This window comes from Protopterus annectens, chromosome 13.part0 (genome assembly GCF_019279795.1).
Source record: "Protopterus annectens isolate FY-2018-M chromosome 13.part0, PAN1.0, whole genome shotgun sequence".
Taxonomy (NCBI): Eukaryota; Metazoa; Chordata; order Ceratodontiformes; family Protopteridae; genus Protopterus; species Protopterus annectens.
This window is the reverse complement of record NC_056747.1, coordinates 659033104-659048364: the sequence shown is the minus strand read 5'-3', so window position 1 is coordinate 659048364 and position 15261 is coordinate 659033104. Positions and strand designations below refer to the sequence as shown.

General features: G+C 45.2%; 1 protein-coding gene across 3 annotated transcripts in view; it reads left to right on the top strand.

Annotated features, from left to right (window-relative positions):
- Window positions 1-15261, top strand: part of MYO1C (myosin IC) — a 1794562-nt gene that overhangs the window by 1091640 nt on the left and 687661 nt on the right. The window lies entirely within an intron of this gene.

Genomic DNA, 15261 nt, shown 5'->3' with positions numbered 1-15261 from the left:
CTAGGGCCCTCAGCACCGATTCCGCAGTTGGAAGATGCGAACGGTAGATCAGGGAGACATGCATCCTCAGGCTTTGAACTCTCTCCGAGGTCAGGAATATTTTGCACTGGAGAGTATCTATCCTGGCACCAGTGTAGTCCTGTACAGGCTCTAGAAGAGATTTGGATGTGTTGATTGTGATCCCCAAACACAGGGCAAGTGTCAGGAAATAATTAATGGTTTGGGAAAGTAAATGCCTGGTGGGAGCAGTGAGGAGCCAATCATCCAGGTACGGATAGACCTGAATCCCCTGAGCCAATATAACCACCATCACTTTGGTAAACACCCTGGGGGCTGTGGTGAGACCAAAGGGTAGGGCTCGAAATTGGTAATGATTGACTTCTTGCTGGAAGCGGAGGAACCTCCTGGAACTTCTGTGCACTTTTATGTGATAGTAAGCATCCCGGAGATCTAACGAGCACATCCCGTTGCTCTCTTGCAGGTACGGCATGATGGACTGTAGCATGACCACCTGGAACTTCTCTTTGGCAACTGACAGGTTCAGGGTAGAGAGGTCCAGAATGGGCCTTAAGTCCCCCATTTTCTTTGGCAACAAAAATAACCTGGAGTAGAAGCCCAAACTGGACTGATCTGGGGGGACGGTTACAATGGCTTGTTTTACTAGCAGCTTGGAAATTTCCTGTGCTGCTGCCTCCCTTTGCATGGGTGATACATCCGGAAGGTGACTGGGAGATATGGGGAAACCCACGAAGGGAATAGAGTATCCTCTGGATATGATTTGAAGCACCCAGCAGTCCATTGTTATGGACTTTCATGCCACTGGGTGCAAGGACAATCATCCCCCGACTGCCTCCAGAGTGGAGCAGTCAAGTAACCCCTCAGGGTTGCTGCCCGGGTCTGTATGAGAAAGGTTCTCGAGACCCGAAGTTCCACGGACACCCTCTGCCTCTGGGATGCCGTTTATTCTGTCCCCCTCTACCTCTGGGGGAAGAAGAGCACTGAGTATCCCTGGAATACTGAGATTTCCTGAACCACATCTTCTTTTGCCCTCTCTGGTTCTGAGAAAAGGACCTTTGAGGGTTAGAGAAGCGGATCCCGACAGCAGACTGTCTTTCTGTCCTTCTCACTCTGGACTAATGTCTCCTTGACAGTCTTACCGAAGAGTGTAGAACCGTCATAAGGGGCATTGGCAAACAACTCCTTGAAGGGTTCGGAAAATTGATATAACTGGAGCCAGGCGTTACGCCTCATGGACACACCAGACCCAGCTGGCCAACTGCTCCTCCTGTAGCATGAGAGAGGAGTCGTGTGGACGTATTAGATACCGCTTTTAGAGTGGCCATCCTCGTGGAGAACGAAGCCTTGTCCTCCTGCGACATGGACTTGGGGGGAAACTCCTCCAGCTCCTTTACTAGGTCGCGTTGGAGTATAGTGACTTGGGCCAAATAATTCAGCACCCTGATCGAAAAGGTAGCTGAAGCTTACACCCACTTCCATAGGCGGTCCATCATCCGTGACTCTCGGTCAGGAGGGTGGACCGAGGAATTCTCCTAGGCAATTTCCTTCTTCATGGCTGCTGCTACCAGCATGGGCCCACAGGGGGAACCCTTATTCCAGGATGGTCTATCAATGGGGGGGTGACTTAAGATTTTATCGGGTCACTTTTGGATAGGTTCCATGGTATCCGGTTCCTTCCATGCCTGCGAGGTGACCAAATCTACTAAAGGATCCATGGGAGGGGACACCCAGGAAGTAGACAGGCCTGTGCCGAAAGCCTCCATGAACACAGACTCAGAAGAGGGTTTGGGGGCAGACCAACTGCCCCACTGGAGCAGGATCTCCATGCTGTCTCCAAAGGAGACATCCTTGGGAAGTGATCTTGGGGGAACCCTCTCCAGCATCTATATCCGTGTCCTCGGTGAGGGACTCAGGGGAGTCCAAGTGCCTTCTCTTGCACGTATGCTTGCGAGGCACATCTCCGGTGGGGCTCTCCGGGGGGCACTTGCAAGCCATTTGTTCCTCAGGGGGAACCCTCTGGGGCTCTTCGAGCATGGGCTGTCCCACTGGTAGGACAGTGGGTACTGTAGACGGAGCTGAGGGGGTCTGGGAGGAGTCCGGGGGGGCAGTCAGGGGTCTCAATCCGATGGAGAGTACCCTTTCTACCACATCAAATGCCGAAGGAGAGCCAACCTCCTGGGAAACCAATAAGGAGGGTGATCTCCCAGGGTCCGAAGTGAGAATCGGAGCTGGGCCTGAGGCGGACGGTGCTCCGAGGGAGGGAACCTGGCCTGACAAAGTCAGAGCCAATGAACAAGGTTCCACTCTCTTGGATCTGACACCCAAGCTCCAGCTCTGAGAGTGGCTCAGATCCGAAATGCTCCAGGCAGCTGTCGGCATCGAGGAAACAGCTACCGTCGGCGCCAACCCTCTGACCAAAGCCAACCTCTGATTTGAGTACTCCAAAGCTGAAGGTCGGATTGGAGAAGTAGAAATGGGTTGAAAGAAAGGAAACAAGCTCCTCCCTCCAGAGGGAGGAGGAACTGGCAAGACCCCCATCTGGATCTGTGTACAGGTAAAGTGCCTCATCATCTTATCCAGATCCATATCTGACAAGGCGCCTCATCATCTTATCCAGATCCATATCTGAGAAGGAGTGGGTTGACCATGACGAGGCCACGGACTCTTACCTGGTGGGGTCAGGGTACCGAGGCCCGAGATGTAAGATGTCTCCTCCGGCTCCGGGGAGAACCTCGGAGATCGGAGCCTAGGGGAGTCTGGGTCCGTGGAGTTTTGCTTGGTGAAGCAAGGTCCGGGGACCTCTTCCTCTTTTCCCCTCATCTTCAACTCTCTCTCCCTTTCTCTACCTCTCTTCTACTCCACTACCACAGGCTTAGATACAGGAGTTTAAGTCTCAGCCTGAGAGGGAGGGGAGCCAGAGGAAGAGAGGAGGGGGGGTGGCAGCCACAGCAGCCACTGTGACTGAAGCCAAAGGTGAGGAAAGAGAGTCAGAAGGGGGAAGAAGACCGTTGAGGGCCAACGTGGCCTTCGAATCCTTTGGGATGCAGGGGATGAAGCTCGCACAAATGCTACAATCCACACTAAGGTGGGCCACACCCAAGCACAAAACACACAAAGTGTGGCCATCCACTGGGGATAACTTATGACCACACTCTGTGCAGCTCTTGAAAATGAGCTTTTCAGCCATGTTAAAGTTAGAAAGGAAGCCTTGAAAAAAGACAGGCAAATGCTTTCCAAGAGATCACACACACACACACCCACTCACCACACAGGTCTATAGAAAGCACTGAAAGGGGGGAGGGGCACCACAGAACAAACTACTCTACCTAAAATCACTAACACTCTATGTCAAAGCGATTGGGGGGGAGGGGAAGGGGTACCTATACTAACCTAATCTGACAAAAAAAGAGAAAATTTTTCTGCTCACAGAAAGTTTAATAACCCACTGCTAGCTGGAGCTCAGAAGACACGATGTGAAGCAAATCACGCCATACTTGATCTGGGGATGGAAGGCAGTGGAGGTGTATTATGAGTAAGGGGGAGGGGGGTCTGGAGCTTGGAGCTGATGCTAGCAAAAGTTGCCGGCTCGGATCTGATACGGATCCGTAACCCACAGGTTGAAGACCAAATGACGTAAACTACTTCATATCTCTCTCTAACCTTTTTCTACATCTCCCTTGGTTGCTGTTGGTATGGTTTCCTAATACCCCTGAGCTCTCATTTGCTATCCTCCATCTTCCTAGTTCCTTGTTTAGGAATACCCATTCTGTCATGTCCTGTCACATACAGCCCCATAACCTGGTCTTAGTTAGCCCTTTCTGGACCTTTCTCCATGACTAAAGAGAAGTGTATTTTTCTGTTGTCATAATCCGTGGAGCTCTGACTTCATCATCTAGTAAAGAAATTAGATTGAAGATTCTTTCTTTCATTCCATGTTCTAATCTATACTTCTGCAAAAATCCATCAGGGCTGAGTTCATTAGTTAGTGTGTTCTCTCTCTCTGCCCACTTTGGATGACAGGATATTCTGGTCTGCTTAAAGTAAATTACTTTATAAGGAAGTACATAAAGATGGTAGTGGCATGTAAGTGTGCATAGCCAGCTTCCATAATGTAGATGGATAGAGCCCTAATTGTGAATCTGGGAGCCGGAGGAGCTAACTGAGGAGAGTGGCAATATGTGAGCCCTCATGTAGTGGCTCCTACTTGGTATTGAAATAATGCAATGCATCTTCTATATGCAAAGATTACCAGGTTGCTCTTTGTTTTATATTATAAAAGAGCTTAATGAAAAATTGCAAGATTGCTCCCAGAGACTTACGGAACAGAAAACAATAAAAATTAATACATACCTGAAAAATTATAGCAATGCTTCAGCCTTCCAGGCAGGAACCAATAAGAAGAGACGTCAGAAGGGCGGGCATTCCTTAGGAAGTGAAGGAAGAAAGCAGCACCAAGTCTCATTTGCGTTTTCAGGTACGAGTGCCACTGAATGGGAAGAAGAAGAAATGTAGTATCCTCCATTACCAGATGCACAACAACCGGGCTATTTGCAAAGGAACTTTGGGAACAATTAGCAAGAGAGGAATAATGGTCGGAAAAGAGGCCGTTTTGAAACAGCAAGGGAAAAGCAGCAGTGGCAGAAAAGGAAACGCTATTGATTTCAAAACATTTCTAATCAATGCCAAAGAAACTTACTGTTTTAATAATTCTAGTAATTTGGTGCTAAATTTATCTGGATGTACATTAAATGAAATATCAGTATTAAATCATGGACTTAAATGTGTGCCAACTGTATTACCAAGAACATATGTGCTTAAAGCGGAAATTTTTTGTTTCATTAGGAAGTTGTATTTGATTGATTTTTTTTTTTTTTCCTAAACAACAGACTATGGTAATATATTAGAATTGTTAGATAGTACTTTGGAAATGGATGAAGAAGGTGAAATATATGATGTTAAGTTGTCTATCTCGTCTTCATTCTTGCTGGTTGGGTTCGGAGCCGATCCTCGGCTCCAACTCGGCCATCTTCAAAAGCTCGAGAGCTGCTTACTGGCTCGAGGCCCCCCCTATATCCCATGATGCCTGGCACTAGATACCCAGATCTCATTTGCCGCTTCTGCTACGAGGTTGCATTTACTGGCTCAGGTCGTATATTTTCTCTTTATTCACTATATTTAGGAATTATTTGTACTTTATTGAATATACGCTTATTGTCATAGCTTAGCTGTAGGTTCTATGGTAGTTTGTTAGTCCCCCCCCCCCCTTAAAAACTTGTTTTCTCCTTAGAGAGTTTTCCTCTCCCTCCCCCACTCCCATTTACCTTTTCAAAGTAAGCCGTTTTAGTTAGAGGCTTATCATTGTTTTATTTTTTAAGGTAGACAAAGTTCATTAGAAATTGTGGTAGTTGTAGGTCTTATATTATATAGTGTGTGTGTGTGCTGTTAGGGTGTGGTAACTTGTGTGGTTTGTGTATATTTTTTCCAGTTACCTACTCTCCTTTATAGTTGTTCTTTGTAATTGATTTTCCTTCACAGGAATGTCTAAAGGCACAAAAGTGTCGGGATTCAAGAAGTGTGACTCATGCTGTCAGAAAATGTCTCTGACAGATGGTCACACTTCTTGTGTTTATTGCTTGGGCTGCCTACACCTGCAGGACTCTTGTTCGGTGTGACACGCCTTTAGTCCAAGAGGCCTGCAGGAGCATAGGAATAAGCTTATCTTTAGGGGTTTGCTTAAACCTGAAGGATCACCGGCCAAGACTCAGTCAGTGAAACCTTCTAGGCCATCGAAGCCATCGGCTCCCAGCTCGGAGCCGTCGCCGAGTATGGCTTCTGCTTCAACTTCGGTTCTGGCTGAAACCGAAGCACCTATCTCTATGTCAACTTCGGCTCCGACAGGAGCCGAAGTACCTATCTCCCAGTCGGCCCAGACTCTTCCGTTGGAACCGTCAGGGAGTCGAAAATGCTCCAGGTCACCATCCTTGGAGTCGATACACTCGGCTCCAGGGTCACCCTTACTGCAATCTTGAGTGTAGTCATCGGTCCCACTTTTCTCAGTCATCTAGGTTATCTGACCATGATTTGGAGAGAGTGGTGAGCAGGCTTTTAAAGTCGCAGGCCCTGGCAAAAATGCTATCCAGCACCCCTCATCAGGGCTCAGCTCTACCTGTTTCTCCAATAGTTCCTCCTTCGACTCATCCCTTGAGTTCGGCACCGGAGCATGCTGTGGCTGGAACCGTGGGTCCATCAGCGCCGATACCTCCCCTTTCAGTTCCGTCGTCGGCTCCAATCTCTTCCATGGTGCTGTCCTTGGAGGGATCTGGGTGCCGGGACTCCCTCTTCGGCTCTGAGGGGGCGAGTGGCATCGGACCCTTGTCCGACCCCGTTCTCCCTCTCAGAGCTTTGGCGCAGGTGAGTTCTGCTCCTACATCGGCTTCGGAGCCATCTCTCTTGGTGCCGGGAAGGATTCCGGTCTCTTCGGAGCCGGAGCCTTCTCTGGTATTGGGAAGGGGCGAATAAGAGGTCATGAGGAGTGTGCTGGCATCTGAGTCAGCCTCACGGTCAGCCTCATCGGCTCCTCCCCCATGGTGCCTGCTTCTACCTCTGCCCCTCCTCCAGACCCCAAGCGTGGGGAACAAGTGCTCCAGGGCACCCCATTGGGTGTATCTTTCTCTTCCGAGGCCTCCCCCGTTCATTCAGAGGAGCCCCCTCAAAGAGGAAATGCAAGAGGAAGCATGTTGATTCCCCTGAGTCTGTCACTTCAGATACTGACTTGGAGAAGTCAGAAGGGTCCCCGAGATCCCCCTCTGAGGACGTCTCCTTCTCAGACATCCTTGAAATCCTTAGGCAGAGGGGGAACTGGACTACCCTTAACCCTTCCGAGGATGAGTCGGTATTCCTGGACGCATTTGGTTCCCGACCCTCCACCTCCTGGGTGTCTCTGCCTTTTGATCCACTGATGGTGGTGGCTCGAAAGGCGTGGTCAGCTCCAGACTCAATGGAACCAACTCCACGTAGGCCCACAAAATTCATCACTGCCCCTCAAGAGAAGCAATTTCTGACCAAGGGTGTTCCCATGGATGCCATGGTGGTAGCAGCGGCCACTAAAAAGGAGTTGGCTGAAACTTCTTTGTCTGTCCATCCCCCTAATAAGGAATCTAGGACGATGGACAGATATGGGAAGCGGATGTTTTCCTCAGCGACCTTTTCCATGAGGTCTCTGAACTATTTGTGCCATTTTACCCGCCTTCAAAGCGATCTCCTTAAAGAGCTAGAAGATACCCTTCAAGATCCATCAGCTGTGGGGGCTCAGGCTGAGATTGCCTCCCAGCGTAGTAAACTCCTCCATGCGGCTCATCTCTTATGCAGCCGATGGAGCGAGTAGGGCCGCAGGCACAGGTGTGGCTTTGAGGAGACATGCTTGGATGCGGTTATGCAACTTTGCGGAACCCTTCAAGACAACTTTCACCAACACCCCCTTCGATGGTTCTGCTCTGGTTGGACCACAGGTGAAGGATACCCTTACCAGGTGTGAGCAGGAAGGCAAGACTCTCTCTGCTGTTGGAGTCCATTTTTCCACTCCTTCAAGACCGTATCCCAAGGGTCAGAAGAGTGGGAAGATGTGGTTCCAGAAATCCCAGGGAGCCGTGCCTGACACACGTGGAGAGTTCCCCTCAAGGGGCAGAGGAGGGAACAACAATAGATGCCACCCTAGGGGCAGGGGGGGGTCCGCAAAATCAGGACCAAAGAGAATCCTTCTCTGACAAGCCCTTCCAGCATCCCTGAAGTGCTGCCCGACTGTCCACCTTCGGAGGCAGATTATCACTGTACCCAAAAGCCTGGCAAAGTATAACACAAGACAAATGGGTACTTTCTATCATATCCGAAGGCTACAAAATTCCCTTCTTTCGCACTCCACTCTTTTCCAGCAAATCCCTTCCAGATGTTCCACCCAATCTAAGGGATCAAGCAGTTCAAGAAATTTCAAAACTGCTAAGAAAAAAGAGCCATCCAGTCAGTCCCAGCAGACCAACAAGGATCTGGAACTTACTCAAGGTTCTTTTTGGTACCAAAAAAGACAGGGGACTGTAGACCCATTCTGGATCTCAGCAGACTAAACAGGTCTGTTCAAAGAACAGAGTTCCGGATGGTCACGCTCTAGTCCATTTTACCCTTTCTGGGTCAGGACAATTGGATGTGCTCCATAGATCTTCAGGATGTGTACTACTATATCAAAATGCACAGATGCTCCAGAAGATTCCTCCACTTCCAGCTGGGAGCCAGTCATTATCAGTTCAGAGCGCTGCCCTTTGGTCTCACCACAGCCCCCAGGGTGTTCACCAAATGTTTGGCAGTAGTCACCGCTCACTTGAGACTGCAAGGATTCCAGGTGTTTCCATATTTAGACGACTGGCTCCTTACTGCAACCACCAGGCATCACCTGCTGCTAGCCAGTGACTACACCATCCAAGCGGGCTCTACTCTAGGCATCACAATAAATTTTGAAAAGTCTGCATTGCGCCTTGTCAATCTATCAACTTTATAGGCACAAATTTAAACACAAAGGACATGTCAGCGACTCTCCCAGCAGACAGAGTGTTAGCCATTCGATGACATGTGCAGGTCTTATTAGGTTGCAAAAAGATTCAGGCCAGATTTGTCCTAAAAACATTGGGTCTCATGGCAGTGGCTATAATACTAGTTCCCCTTGCACGTTTTCACATGAGGATTCTTCAGTGGATGTTGTTCACACAATGGTCCTTCCAGCAACTCCCAATGTCTCACATGATAATGATCACACAGTCATGCAAAAACCGACTTGTTTGGTGGATGGTTTCCCCATCATTACACCAGGGCAGACCATTCGTTCTTCCTCCTCCGGTAGCTACGGTGACCACGGATGCCTCCCTGATCGGGTGGGGGGGGCATTTTCAGGGCAGAACAGTCCAAGGCACCTGGCAGCCTCACGAGTACCATCTGCATATCAATGTCTTGGAGATGAGAGCCGTGCTTTTAGCGTTGAAAGCTCTTCAGAACTCTCTTCCCACCGGGACCATTTCAATTCAAACAGACAATATGTCAGTGGTATGGTACATCAACAAGCAGGGCTGAACCAAGTCGTACCCCTTATGTCAAAAAGCACTCAAACTTTGGCAGTGGGCAATCTCTTCCCAACAGAGTTCAGTACATTTTCCTTTTCCAAGCATTACCACCTTCCTTTTCCTCTTTGCTGCAGCTGGATTTTACTACTGCATTATGCAATATTATTTTAGATTTTAGCAATTTCTTTTAAGGATTTTGCCATTTACCCTTTTACCTCTGCTTTGGGAGGATAATACCCATATAAGACTGCAGCAATGAGATGAAGAACATAGTGGCCAGTTCAGGAAAATTAATATAAAATGTGTAGATAAGATCCATTGTTTCCCTCCGCCCTTCCCCTAGTCCTTCCTCTGTAGTTTGGTGGTTTGGCGGTTTTATGGATTTGGGTTTGATGGTTTTGGAGGCAGTATTTTTGGAGGCTGTGGTTTTGGGCCTTGGCCTTCTTTTAGGCCTTAAAGAAAAGGATCGAGAGACTGAGGATATGCCGGGCGCGCTTTTATACCCTGACGCTTGATGCCAGCATGAGAGCTTCCATGACCGACGCCAGCCTAATACTTCGTATTTCGGGCCGACGGAGGACAGGACTACCCATATGTAAGGACTGCAGCAATGTGGATCTTCGAACATCTACATTTATGGTAGGTACAAAACTGTACTTTTCTGATAGCAGCGCACATCCCTGGGAAGTCCAACGTTATAGCAGACAGTCTGAGCAGAGCAATTCTTATGCCTCACAAGTGGTCTCTCAATCAGACCGTGGCGGACAAAATCTTCCGCAAATGGGGTCAGCCTTGCTGTGACCTTTTTGCCACCCCCTTCAACAGCAAGTGCGACAATTTCTTCTCTCTCCTTCCTCTCCCCGGACACCTCCCCAGAGATGCTGCAGTTCACCATTGGCCCCAGGGACTTCTTTATGCATTCCCTCCATTTCCCCTGATTCCCAAACTAATTCAGAAAGCTACCACATTGGGATGCAAGATGATCCTCATTGCCCCTTACTGGCCTCGACAAATTTGGTTCCCTTTCCTGCATCATTACCTTCTGGAGCAACCCTGGACCCAATTCCAAAACTCCTGATCCATCAATCGGGCGGGCTGAATCCACTCTCTTCAATCTCTCCAGCTCACTGCTTGGTTTATCCACTTCCGACCTTAGCCAGGCTTCCCAACATCTCTCAATCAGTGCATGAAATCATCTTATCCTCGCATAAGTCGACCACTAGGAAAACTTGTGCTAGCAAGTGGAAACATTTTTCCTTATGGGCAGAGAACAGGAAGATAGATCTGTTTTCAGCCCCTGTGCACCATATTTTAGAATTTCTAGCAGAACTTTTTCGAACAGGATCCTCTTCTGCCACGATTAGAGTTCAGCTAGCTGCAATTTCAAACTTTCATACGGGCCTATCTGATTCCAGCATCATGTCTCGTAAGCTTTGTAAAGCCTTTCTTAAAGGGACCACTCTACTCAGGCCCCCAGTAAGAGATCCCCCGCCTCCGTGGGATCTGAATTTGATTCTAGCTTTCCTGATACTGCCCCCCTTTGAACCGGCAGGTTCCTGTTCTTGAAGTTTCTTTCTTGGAAAACCCTTCTTCTGGTCGCAGTTACGTCGGCCAGAAGAGTTTCTGAACTTCAGGCTCTTTGTGTTCGTCCTCCTTACCTAGTTTTTCACAATGATAGAGTTTCTCTTCGGACTAACCCATCCTTTCTTCCAAAGGTTACTTCTGATTATAATTTGAATCAGTCCATTGAACTACCTGTGTTCTTTCCAAATTATTCCAACAAGGCAGAATACAAGTTACATCAGCTGGCCGTCCATAGACAATTACTCTTTTACTTGCATAGAACCAAGCAAATCAGAAAGTCAGACCAGTTGTTCCTGTCTTATGCTGAGGGAAAACAAGGCATACCGGTGTCAAAAGTCACCTTATCTAGGTGGTTGACTTCTACTATTACCTTTATATATCAGTTAAGAAATAAAGAGCTTCCTGCTAAACCCAAAGGTCACTCCACCAGAGCTCTAGCTACTTCTGTGGCTTTTCAGGCCAGATTACCAATGGAAACTATTTGTGCGGCAGCTACATGAGCTAATCCACATACCTTCATTTCACATTATAAACTGGATGTGGCTTCCAGAAGCAGAGCTGATTTTGGTTCCACTGTTCTGAAGAGTCTGTTCCGATGAGCCACCCAGGATTGAGGTGCTAGGGACGCTGTCCCAACCAGCAAGAATGAAGGCAAGATAGACAACTTAACATTAAGAAGTTATGTACCTACCATAACGTTCCATGTTAGTTGTCTTCTTCTCGCCTTCTTTCTTGCGTCCCACCCTCCATCCCCGTATACTAGTAGACCGAGAAGAGTTCCTTAGGTTTGTTGATCACTGGCTGAGTCTTCTCTGGCTATTACTTCTGTCAGTCTCTCCAGTAGGTTCCTGTATCCTGCTAAATTTACTGTATTATTATAATTGTTATTATTATGTCTGTAGTTAGGTTACCAAACAAGATCTGAATATCTAGCGCCAGGCATCATGGGATATAGGGGGGCCTCGAGCCAGTAAGCAGCTCTCGAGCTTTTGAAGATGGCCGAGTCGGAGCCAAGAATCGGCTCCGAACCCAACCAGCAAGAAAGAAGGCAAGAAGAAGACAACTAACATAGAACGTTATGGTAGGTACATAACTTCTTATTTCTTGTGATTTGTCCTTTCAGGATGAAATTAATGGATACTGTCTTTTGGATACATGTGATATTGATGTGAAGAGTGAGTTTATACCTCCCTTTACTAATGAAAGTAGTAAACATTTTTCTGCAATGCTTGGCTTTAATTTGGAGAAAATATGTGTGGATGTTTTAAAAGCTAAGGCAAAAGTTTCCTACAATTTATCCAAGGCTGAGTGGGTGGCTTTAAAAGGTTTAAGTGAACAACGTGATTTAGTAATTAAACCAGCCGATAAAGGGCACAAAATAGTTATGCATTTTTTGCAGTATAAAAAGATGTGTGAAGAAAATTTAAATGATGTTAATGTATATAGGCAAGCATTAGTTTCACAATATAATGGGGCCCTGGTAGAGTTTGATGACTTAATTAGGAATGGCTATAGTCTTGGTTATTTCTCTAAAAATGATGTAGAGAAAAGGTTTTCCACCCAAGGATGTTCCATGGTCAGGTTTTACTGCCTACTAAAGAGCCACAAAAATCTTTCTTCCTCACCTGGACATCCGATACTTGCAGCTACAAAATAGTTTTGTATAATGTAGGAATTTTGCTACATAAATATTTGTTATAGCCAGTTAAACTGAATTCCTATATTCATGACTGTCTTGATTTTTTTAGATAAAATAAAGTCCCTTGAATGGAAAGCTGAGGATTATTGGTTAACTATAGACATTAAAAGTCTTTACACTAATATTAGCCATCAGCTAGGGTTAGAAGAAGTAAAATATCTTTTAGGTGATAACCCATTAATGAACTACATAGTGGAATTATTATATTTCTGCTTGACAAATAACTATTTTGAATTCAATGGTGAAATATTTCATCAAATTAAGGGGATGGCAATGGGGACATCATTTGCCCTTATGTATGCCAATCTGTTCATGGGTCTTTTTGAAAATAAGTTATATCATATGGAGTTTTATAAAAAGTATATAATAAAATATTTCAGATTTATCGATCTTATTTTTGTATGTGAAGGTGGAGAACACTTAGTAGTTTTATAAATAATTTGCAAGATAATGGATTTGGTGTTAAATTTGATGGGACACAAATTGGGAAAAGAGTAACATTTTTAGATATAGAATTAGATGGAAAGGTGGGTGAAGGTGTACAGACTACAGTACATAGAAAATTTCCTGATACTAACCATTTTTTAGATGGTCGGAGTTGTCACCCATCCCATCTAATCAATTCATCATTCAATTCACTACTTTATAGTAATTTCTTAAGGGTCTCGAGACTATGTAGTAATAGGGACATTCTGTGGGAAGAGTTAAGTAAGATGTGTGGATATTTTTTTACATAGAGTTTATGATTATTGTGTGTTGGAGAAAGCCCTGGAAAAGATTGGTGAATGATAATGGATGGCATGAAAGTTAGAATAGGAGTAAAAATGAGGAATAAAGAAAAGTAATAATAAACAAAGGGAAGCTAAAAAAAGTATATTTTGTGACAACATACAAACATAAAAAGCTAAAAGATATATTACCACATAAGCCTTTATTGTCATTAAGGAAAGGATGCAGTATAAGAGACATGATTGTCATAGTAATTTTGAGATCCCAAAAATAGATTTATCTGCTGAAACAAAATTTATGGGGACCTTGCCATGTGGGAAATGTTCTATTTGTCAACATATATTGCTTTTTTAAAAAAAAAAAAGATTGTCTAGGGGTGTATGTTACGTAGGTAATGTGTTAATTGCAATACTATAGGTATAATTTATGCAGTGAGATGTTCTTGTAACCTCTTTTATAATGGTGAAATGAAGAGGTGATTTAAAATAAGAATGCAGGAACATCTGAGAGAGATTAAAAATAAAAAAAAAAATAGAAAGTCCTGTAGCACATCATTATATGTTATGTCATGGGGGTGTAAGTTAATGTTTGAGGAGCACTGTTTTAGAAAATAAGGGATAGGATGAAATAGAGGTAAAGAACAAATTGTTATATAAGGAGGCAGTATGCATTTTAAAGTTTGGAACTTTAGCACCTCGTTGGTTAAACCTGGAATGTAATTGGAAAGTGTTTTTGTAATTAATTATTTTTATTGGTGTTTTAAGTAATGGTTTAATGTGTTAATTGATGCTGTATAAAATGGGTTTGTGTGTGTAACTTTTTATCTTTTGAAGGCTTGTGAAGCCGAGGCATTAAGATATATATGTTAAAGTTACTAGAGTTTCCTCCTCTCTGTGGTGGTATTTTTGCTCTTTGTTGCTTTGGTACATTAAATGAATTATTATTGCGGTCTCAGTTGGAGTCCAAGACCCAAGCTGAAAACAATGATGGCTTAAGTGAAGGGGAAATTATTGCCAGCAGGCAGCAAGTGAATAAGTACCAGGGAAGAAGGGGGTGCATGATACAAAAATATCAGATGGTAATTGTATACAAGATACAGAAGCTCCAAAAGAACAGTACCATTATACACACAAATTCCAGATTGTAATTAAAGAACAAGGCCAGTCAGAGGAATGTGGTGGTAGGAAGGCCATTTTCTGAAGCAGGTATTGTTAGGCAGCAGATGTCATCATGAATGAGGATAGAAAGTTGAGGAGAAAGGAGTAGGAGAAGGCAGAATGTAATTAGAAAAAAAGAAAGGACTGAGAAGGGGAGTGCTTTAATCACTTCACAGTTGAGATAATGGACAGGAAGATGAAGGTGAAAGGTTAAGAAGGGAGCAGCATGTCTATGGGTAGTATTTCATTTATTTGATTTATTTTACTGTCAATATGGGTAAATATAGTGGTCTTTGGACTTTTTTATCCATGACTTATGCTACAAGGGCAAGTGTACATACACCCACGTATGCACAGTTGTGTATGTGTGTGTGTTTAGATGATTTGGTGTCACCACACATGTTTAGCTGATCAGTTTATCTGCTTTTGGGTGACTGTGAGGAAACTGCAGTACCTGTAGAAACCCAACAGACACCTGAGTAGAACATGCAAACTCCGCACAGACATGACCAAAATCAAGACTGCACTTTGCTCCCTGAAGTTGTTAGAGATCATCTTGGCAGGTCCATTATTTCTGTATAATGCCCATCTTGGAGAGCATTATTGTGCTTAGATAATGGACTATCTGTTAAACTGATTTTGTATTTCTTTTATTGGTAATGTATACTTCATTACTGACGTAAAGTAGATGTTCTTTGTGTTTCACTGTTGCAGTCATCACACTTTGGGTTATCCTGCCAAGGCTAGCCCTCAGTCGGCCCGAATACCAGAGGCTTAGTATTTCTGCATTGGTTGCTGTCGCTCCAGGACTGACGTCAGATAGTCAGTGGTATACCAACAGGCAGCCGATGCCATTACACCAGTCTTTCTTGCCGAGGAGACAGAAGCAGTTTGCACGAGTGCCGGTCGGCCACTGCCTGAGTTTTCATTTCTGAAATTGAAGTTGAAGTCTTTTAAAGCTAAGTACCCCATT